Raw genomic sequence first — 9171 nt, 5'->3', positions numbered from 1 at the left:
TTATCTTGAGGCTTTTAGTAGTTTCCATTTACTTGTCTATGAACTGTATAGGCAACCAAGTAGTCCTTTACCGTGGACGCGGCTATTCGAATAGATCATGTTAACCCTGCAGGGGTGTACTTCTTCATACATGTTTCCACCACTTAGCGTCTGCACACGACATGTGCTCGGCAGACTTCAAGCGAAAGCCGACGTGGTTGTAGACCACGACCTACCTAAACACCTAAGTCTCTAGTCCAAGTTTATCGCCTATTCGGGTTCCATCCATGAGCAAATCCGGCCGAGGTTTCGCTCACAGCCCCAAACGATGTGAACAGGGTTCCCGAGATACCTAACGGGTATTCGGTACACCGTGCCACGTACCTACCGCATCACAGCCCACCCCTACGGTCAGCGCTGTCCACGGCCTCCAGTAGGCTACAAACACCAGAAACTACTTGCAACTCCTGGACAGAGAACTAGGGTGAATAAGAAGTCGAGTGGGGTCATATTTCAGGGCCCAATGCATGGTAGTAGCTGTATCTTAAATCACACATACAGATCTCAGTGCTTAAGGTCGACTTCAATGAAACAACCCACCATGTACTCCTACATGGCCTCTCATCGATACCTTTACCAAATCGTGTTCACCACATCACTCTCATTACCGACATAATCATTTCACTCTAGCTCATCACCCAGACGAACCAGACCTGACACGACTCTAAGCATAGCAGGCATAGCAAGGTAGGAACAACACATACATATGGCTCAAACAACTCCTGCCGCAAAGAACACCGATACACCACCATCACCAAACAATGTGTGACAATATGATGCATGCATGAAACATGGCAATATGAGTGTGTTGGGCTAATGCAACTAAAACCAGAAGGGTTTGAACCAATTTGAACCAAAGATTCAAATTTCAAACTCATACATGGCCCTTTAAAGTGTTTTATCTTGTTCTGCATTAAACATCTAGTTAACTTGTTTAATCATGCATGAAAATAGTACAGATGGATAGATTGGATTTTTCTGATCATTTTTCATATATAACTTGTCTGATTTGGAGTTACAGATTAAAAGTTATGAATTTTTGAAGTTTAAACTATATTCTGGAATTTCCTATATTAGAATAAATCCAGAAATTAATTTATTGCGTCAGCCATGCGTCAGGATGACGTCAGGGTCAACGGAGACGTCCAGGTCAAACCTGACTGTGGGTCCAGGGTGTCAGGGTAATTAGATTAGTTAAAGTTTAATTAAAACTAAACCTATTTAGTTAACAGGTCTGGGCCCCACCTGTCATTGACTCATCGGAGTCAACCAGGGCCCACCCGCGGTCAAACCCAGGTCGGCTGCACCGGCGTTTAGCCGCCGGCGAGCCCGACGCGGCGGCGGAACTGGTTTTTGCCGTTCCGGCAACCAAACGAGTCGCGGAGGCCATCGGAGTGGAGCTGAGGAGGAGCCGCAGCTCTTGGTGGAGTCCGTTGGGGTCGGGGTGGCCGAAGTTGGCGCCGGCGACGACTTTGGTGGCCACCGGAGTTCGGCCGAAGGCGAACTTTACGCTAGAGGGGTCGGTGAGGTGCGGGGAGTAGCTGGTTAGGTGCTACGTGATGTGGTGAGCATGATGGACACCAGTTTGTGGCTGGAGGGTGACCGGGAGCACGTCGGCGACGAGCTCCGCGGCGGTGGGTGCGGTTGAGCTCCGGGAGGTCACTACACAGCTCGAAAGCAAGAAAAGAAGGGAGGGGAAGATGGCTAAGCTCACGGGGAGTTCCACGAAGCACTTGGTGCGGCCGGGGACGGGCTGGAGCGACGTCGGCGTTGAAGGGGATCTCCGGTGACGGCGGTTCGGTCGAGGTCGATGCGGTGGGCTCGGGCCTTGCGAGCGCTCGGGGCTCGGCTTGCTCGAAGGAGAGGAGGATGGCGGAGCTCCTGGACACGGCGTCACGGCGTGGGGTTGATGGAGGGCGTGGCTACGGCGAGGGGGTGGCGGCGATGGCGTCGGCCATGGCGGGGGAGCGCGAGAGAGAGGAGTTGGGGGAGAATGGAGGTGTCCTGCGGGTTCACGACGCGGCGTGGAGTTCATCCATCCAGCCACGAGGCGAGGAGGTGAAGCAGGGCGACGACCAGCTGTGTGGCGCACGCTGCGGCCGCCGTCGGGCACCTGCCTGCCTGCCTGGCCGGCAAGTAGCTCGCTGGCGCGGCGCTGGGCTGGGCCGGCAGGTGGGCCGGGTGCTGGGCGCCAGGTAAGTTTTTGCTATTTCTCCTGTTTTCTGTTTTTTTAATACTTCTGCAACTTTGTTGAATTATTAAAAATACTTAGGCAACTCCTAAAATCACCAAACTACTCCTGGTCCATAGTTGGATTATTTCCAACATGAAACATTTTAGTTTGGAGATATTTGAGCATTTGAATATTTTATATAATTTTAAATGCCCAAATTCAAATATTTATGATTTAATTCAAAGACCCTAAGATGACCTAGGAAAATGTGCATCACTTTTGGCAGAGGTTCTGAACCAAGACAAAAATGATGGGCATTTTAGAAGGGCATTTCAGGTTCATTGAAAAAGTTTTTAGTAAACCCTAGTTGGTTTTAGAGGGGGCTGGGGGTTCTCTCATCCCCATTTCAGGTTTCTGATGAAAGAATAGACATGATGCAACACTCTAATGCATGAACTAGCTAGGGTGTGACAGTTGATTAAGTGAGAAAGCTAGAAGAGCACTTCGACGGCCTACAGATGGAACATGTTCCGAGAGCTCAGAATGACATTGCTGATGGCCTGTCGAAGTGCGCCGCACTAAAGTTACCTGTGGAACCAGGGATCTTTGTGCTCAGGCTGACTCAACCGTCCGTAACGCCATCAACTGTATAGAACAAGAAGAGGAAGTTGATTTCTGGTGACTATTTTCCGGCAGAGCTCCCTGAAGCCGCCGTCAAGAAGGTCCCCATGATCAACGCCAAGGATGCTGAGGAGCAATCTGCTCCGGCAAGCCTTATGGTTTGTTCCGTCGTAGCAGACGCTCTCGACAAGCTTTGCTCCGGCAAGCTTGCCGGGGAACATCAAGCTCCGGCTGAGCCGCAGGTGCTCGCCGTAGAAGCGGATGTTCCCGCAGCAGCAGATGTGCCTTTAGTCCTTGTTGTCGAGCCACAAGCTCCAGCATGGGCACAGCAGATTCTCCATTTCCTTCAGACAGGAGAGCTTCCCGAAGAGCAAGAAGAAGCGGAAAAAGTAGACCGGCAGTCAAGTATGTACCAGTTTTTCAATAGCATACTGTATAGAAGAAGACTCAATGGTGTGAAATTGAAGTGTATTTGCTGGGAAGACGGACAAAAGCTGTTGGCAGAGATACATGGAGGCATATGTGGCCACCACATTGGCGCAAGAGCACTTGTCGGCAAAGCGTTCCGGCAAGGTTTCTTTTGGCCGACATCCCTCCAGGATGCAACTGCACAAGTAACCAAGTGTGAAGCGTGCCAGTTCCATTCCAAGTAGATACACCAGCCAGCTCAAGCTCTCCAGACGATCCCTTTATCCTGGCCATTTTCGGTCTGGGGGCTCGATATCCTCGGCCCCTTTCCCCGAGTTGTCGGGGGCTTTGAGTACTTGTACGTTGCAATCGACAAGTTCACAAAGTGGCCGAAAGTGGAACTAGTGAGGAAGGTGACAGCACAGTCAGCAATCAAGTTCTTCAGGTCGATTGTTTGCTGTTTCGGGATCCCTAACAGGATCATCACCGTTAACGGCACGCAATTCACAAGTCGCACCTTCATGCAGAGTGTCCAAGATCTTGGCGCCAAGATCTGCTCTGCTTCTGTTGCTCATCTGAGAAGCAACGGTCAAGCGAAGAGGGCAAATGCTGAAGTGCTGCGCGGGCTCAAGACCAGAACTTTCGATAGGCTGCACAGGTGCGGAAGAAACTGGATCGACGAGCTGCCGGTGGTTCTTTGGTCGATCAGGACGACGCCAAATCGAGCCACTGGCCAGACACCTTTCGCTCTAGTCTATGGAGCAGAGGCAGTTCTCCCCATGGAACTCGTATACGGGTCACCTCGAGTGCTCGCTTATGATGAGCTTGAGCAAGAGCAGCTGCGACAAGATGACGCGCTGCTCCTTGAGGATGATCGTCTTCAGGCTGCTGTACGAGCTGCTCGATACCAGCAAGCTTTGCGCCGCTACCATAGCCGCAAAGTTAAAGCCAGAAGCTTCGAGGAAGGCGACCTTGTTCTTCGGCGCGTTCAATCCGCCAAGAATTCCGACAAGTTGACACCGAAGTGGGAAGGCCCTTACCGGGTGAAACGAGTCACTAGGCCCGGCGCTGTCCGCCTTGAGACCGAAGATGGCATTCCGGTGAGCAACTCCTGGAACATTGAGCATCTTCATAAGTTTTACCCATAGGGCGCGGTTGCCGGAACCTGTTCCGGCAACCACCTTTTGTACAAGTCTTGCCGATGTTGCATGTAATCCTTTGTACAAAGCCGGGCGCAGATCCCGTGCACAAGTAAAGCTCATGTGCTCCGCACATCTTGTCAACTTCATGCTTTTTTTCCATATATTTGCATGCATTATCTGACACTTTGTGCAGCACCTACCCCCGGTAAGCAAAAACGAGCCGTAAGGCTCCATATTGTTATTTTCTCTTCTTTCTTTTTCTCAAAGGAAGGAAGATTCCCTCACGCACAAGTTTGCCGGGGGGGAGGAGAAGAAAATGATGTGGAACAGGCGTCGTTCAAGAAAGTTTCGCCTTGATGGAAACCTTGCCGGGAAGCAAACGACAGAAAAGCTAAGTTGCCAAAGTTTGAGCAATTGGTTTAAATTTTTAAGTTATCTTCCTTGAACGATCGTGCTTTGTATGGAAAACCTGTGCGCAGAGGAACCAACTCGTTGCTAGTTGCGCCCTTAATTTGTTTCGAGTCCGCTCAACAACTTAAGTGTGCTGCATCTAGTCGCGACAAGGTTTCTTGTCGGAAGCGGCACCGCCAGCAGGCTGCTGACGACCCGCACTCAGCGCTCGCGGCTCGGGTGCCTGCGCCGACAAGTTCCCTAAAAGCGTAGGGTAAAAACATACAAAGGAAGGAATCTAGTAAAGGAAATAACGTAGCGATTGATACCGGAAATAGAGTTATATTACAAAATAACTTGTCGCAGATCTAACAGATTGATCTTATAATATGGCTAGCAGCGACAAGGAGAAAGAGAAAACGGGCGGCCTAGTCTACGCGATCGCCCTCAACCCTCTTGATCTCGCTCACCTTGTCCACAATGGGTGCGACAAGGGCCTTGAGCGCATGCAGATCGGCGTCAGGCGGCAAGGACTTGAGGACGTTGGTGAGGTTGAGGCCTGGGTTGCGGAAGGGCACCTTCATCAGCACCTTCTGGAGAGCCCCCGCGCAAATCCTGCGCGACTCGTCGGCCAGCTGCTTTGGGATCCTCTCCCGGAGTCGCTGGAGCACCGTCGCCACGCCCTTGAAGAACAGGCTGAGCTTGGCGCTGGGTTGGAGATGCTCGTCGGAAGGATACCCAAAGTCCTCCATCCCCAACTGCGCCAGCTCCTCGTTGATGACTGCGGCGATATTCACCAGACCCTCGGTCCAATGCTCCACCGTCTCCCTAAATGAGTTCTGGGTAACAGCGATGCTCGCCAGCAGTGCCTTGTCGGCCTCGATCTTCTCCGACAAGGTCACTTCTCGCTCCCTGGCGGCGTCCAACGTCTGAGTCAACGTGGCCAGCTTCAGCTCGAGATCCGCCTTGGAATCCTTGGCGGCGCTGAGCTCCTTGCTCCTCTCTGCGAGAAGGCCTTGCAGCTCACCATGAGCGGCAGCATCCTTCTCGCGCTCATGCTTGAGCGCAGCGAGCTCCTCGCCGCTCGCCCGGAGATCGGCCTCCAGCTGCGCTACCCTCACCTCCAGCTCTTTCTTGGCGGCCTCGGCAGCTGCGGCGGCGTCCTTTGCTTGCTTGAGTGCCCCGCCAATCGTTTGCTCGCGCTCGGCAAGCTCCTCCTCGTAGCTATCAAGGTTGGCCTTCCGCTGCACCAACTCGCCTTCTCGCGCGGACTGCTTCTCGGCAGTGAGCCTTTGCTCCTCCTCAGCTTCGGCCTTCTCGAGAAGGAAGGCCGTATGCTCCTCGGCGAGTCGCTCCCGCTCCTGTGCCAGGGACCGGAGAGCTTCTTGATTGAGGCCCCGGAGCTCCTCCGCGCGTTTCTCCATATCGACTCCCGCCTTCGCGACAAGCGCTTCCCGGGAGGCCAGCTTGGCTTGTCGTGCGCGGTAGAGTGACAGCAGCTTCCGCAGCAGCTGCTCCTCCTCAGCTTCGGCCTTCTCGAGAAGGAAGGTTGTACGCTCCTGGGCGAGTCGCTCCCGCTCCTGTGCCAGGGACCGGAGAGCTTCTTGATTGAGGCCCCGGAGCTCCTCCGCGCGTTTCTCCATATCGACTCCCGCCTTCGCGACAAGCGCTTCCCGGGAGGCCAGCTTGGCTTGTCGTGCGCGGTAGAGTGACAGCAGCTTCCGCAGCAGCTGCTCCTCCTCAGGCTCGCCATTGCTGCTGCTTGGCGCATCGACCAACGACAGCCCGGCGGAGGCGAGCAACTCCTCATCGAAAGCTTCTCCTTCGACCGGCGCCCTGGAGCTCGACGCCTAGGGAAGCTTGATGAAGATACCGTCGCCGTCCTTCAAGTAGGCGCCGGGCTGGGGCTCTTCGGAGCCTGGCTCCGCAGCAGCGGCGGAGGGATCGGCGGTCGACGCAGCGCCTGGCGCTCCTGCGGCCTCAGGGCCGTCAGTGCGATCGCCCGACCCCTCGCCAGCCTCTGCGGCGGCAGGCTTGGCGGCCTCTTCGCCGGCGGGCTCATCAGCACCGGCCCTTTCTTCGTTGACAGCGGCGTCGTCATTGCTGCCACGCGCGCCTTCCTCGCCAGCGTCCTCAGTCTCCATTGGCTCCGCAGCAGATGGATCTGAAGAACGAAGAAGGGAGAAAAGTCAAGCAAAAACCCAAGAAAGGAAATTCAGAAGAAAAAGAGCCCAAGGGAAGTTTTCAGGCAAGGAGATTACCTATGCTAGGATCTACGGTCGCGGTCTCGACCGCCGGAGGATCACTGGTGCCATCGCTTGCCGGAGAACTGTCCCTTGCCGGGGAGTCCTCCCTTGCCGGAGAGCGCTCCCTTGCCGGGGACTCCTCCCTTGGTGGCGTAGTTGAAGCGGATGGCACTTCGGGGGCGGCTTCCGGGCCCTCCTGGTGAGGCTGTTCTGCTCCTACACAAATCAACAAGCAAAATATCAGTAGAGAAAAAAGCACCCATGCGCGCCCGACAGCAGGAAGTAAACTACAAACTTACGCTGGGGGCTGCGCTGGGGGCTGCTTTGGGGAGTGGCTGTAGGGTCCGTCAAGGTGGTCTCAGACACACCACCTGCTGACACGGTGGGATCATCTTCGATGACAATCACCGGGGCCTTGGCTCTCTTCGCCGCTCTCTGGGCCAGCGTCCTGAAAAGGAATGGATTCAGATCGAAGCAAGTCAGATACAAGACAAAAACAGCAAGAATTGAAGACCTACAAGAGCACCAAAGAAACTTGCTCTTCTTCCTCCTCGTCGGAGCTGAGCGCGGAGAGATTAAAGTCTGGCTCCCCTCTGGTGCGGCGAGGCGGAGGAGTAGGATCCCTTGCCCGCTTGGTGGGACCGGCGGCGGTGGACCGGGAAGATCCCGCTCCAGTTGCCGCAGCAGCGTGAGGCACTCCCGCGGCAACATTGCTTGCCGCGGTAGAGCGTGTCGCGCGGCTCGGCGGCTGTTGACCCGTCTGCCGCCCCGCTACGTCAGCGGCCCTGCGAAGACGCCTTCTTGGCGGGGCCGGGGGCTCCGCCTGCGGCAAGCTGTCTGAAGGCTCGGGCTCTTCCTCGCCGGCCTCGCTCGACTCAGCCTCAGGGCCGGCAAGATCTTCCTCACCAGCAAACTCCTCACGCTCGGCAAGGCTTGCCGCCTCTGCCACCTCTGCCTCCTCTACGGTGAACCCGAACGCGCCCGCGGCAGCTGCCGCCGCAGCCTCCTCCATCCTGGTGGCGATGCGCTGCAGCTCCGCGTCGGTGGTGTCGCGGGTGAGGCTCTTCTGCTCGTCGGTGCGGACCGGCACTTCTTCCAAGTTGTCGAAGAATGCCCGCACGACGTCATCCACAGGCTCTTGCCAAGTTGGAACGATTCCATGGGAATCGCACAACGGCATCATGGCGCGGATCCGGTCAAGCTATGAATTATTGCACAATGGAACGACGCTCCTCGGCAAAACGAATGGCTGCTGGGGGTCGCGTTTGAACAAATCCAGAAGCATTGCATCCAACTCCAGGACGGTGAAGTTGTAGTTGAGGCCCGGACGCAGCCGCATTATATCCGCCGAGTTCTGGAACTCCCAGGCGGATCTCCCCCTCTCCTGCAGGGGGGCGATGCGGCATCGAAGGAAATCTACGCCGACGACGCCTACAGTGAGCCCGGCAAGCCTAAGGCGAAGGATTCGAGTGACGGCGATCTTCAATCTGTCGTCTTCCGAGGCCACGTTGCTCCAATCGTTGCCGCGCACGATTGGGGCTTGGCGTAGAACAGTGAACGGCTGCGGGTTCTCCTCGACGATCCAGCACCACTCCGCTCTCCACTCCTCCCATTTGCTACGAAGTTCACCCTCCAGATATGCTTCCTTCTTGCCGACCCTCGAGATCCAGGCGATCTCTCCGGCAAGCGGCTCTCCTCTCTCGACCCGAGGCATGAAGAAGTGGCGGAAAAGGGCTACATTGGGGTGGACTCCGACAAAGTTTTCGCACAAATGTGCGAAAACTGCCATGGTCAGAACGGCGTTGGGGGTGAAATCAAGGAGGCAGAGCCCATAGGTGTTCATTATGTCGCAGAAGAACTCCGAGAAGGGCGGGCAGAGCCTGCAATAGAAGAACAGCGCGAAGAATGGGTACCCGTTTGGAGCCAGTTCCGAAGCGGCGGCCGGGAGTACCCTCGTGCGCGGATGCGCTCGCGTCTCCTTCGACCAGAAGAGGTAGTAGTACTCCCTCAGATCTTGTGCACCGAGCTGAGGGGAGAAGATCGCCCGCTCCTTCCGCAGCGCCGCGAGCGACTGCGCCTCGGCCGACTTCACACCCTTCCCCTTGTCGGCTTTCGGAGCCATGGCGGATGTGGTGGGGGAGGTCGACAGCGT

The sequence above is a fragment of the Triticum dicoccoides genome, chromosome 2B (genome assembly GCF_002162155.2).
Source record: "Triticum dicoccoides isolate Atlit2015 ecotype Zavitan chromosome 2B, WEW_v2.0, whole genome shotgun sequence".
Lineage (NCBI taxonomy): Eukaryota > Viridiplantae > Streptophyta > Magnoliopsida > Poales > Poaceae > Triticum > Triticum dicoccoides.
The sequence above is the reverse complement of the archived record's forward strand: the minus strand, read 5'-3'. Positions refer to the sequence as shown.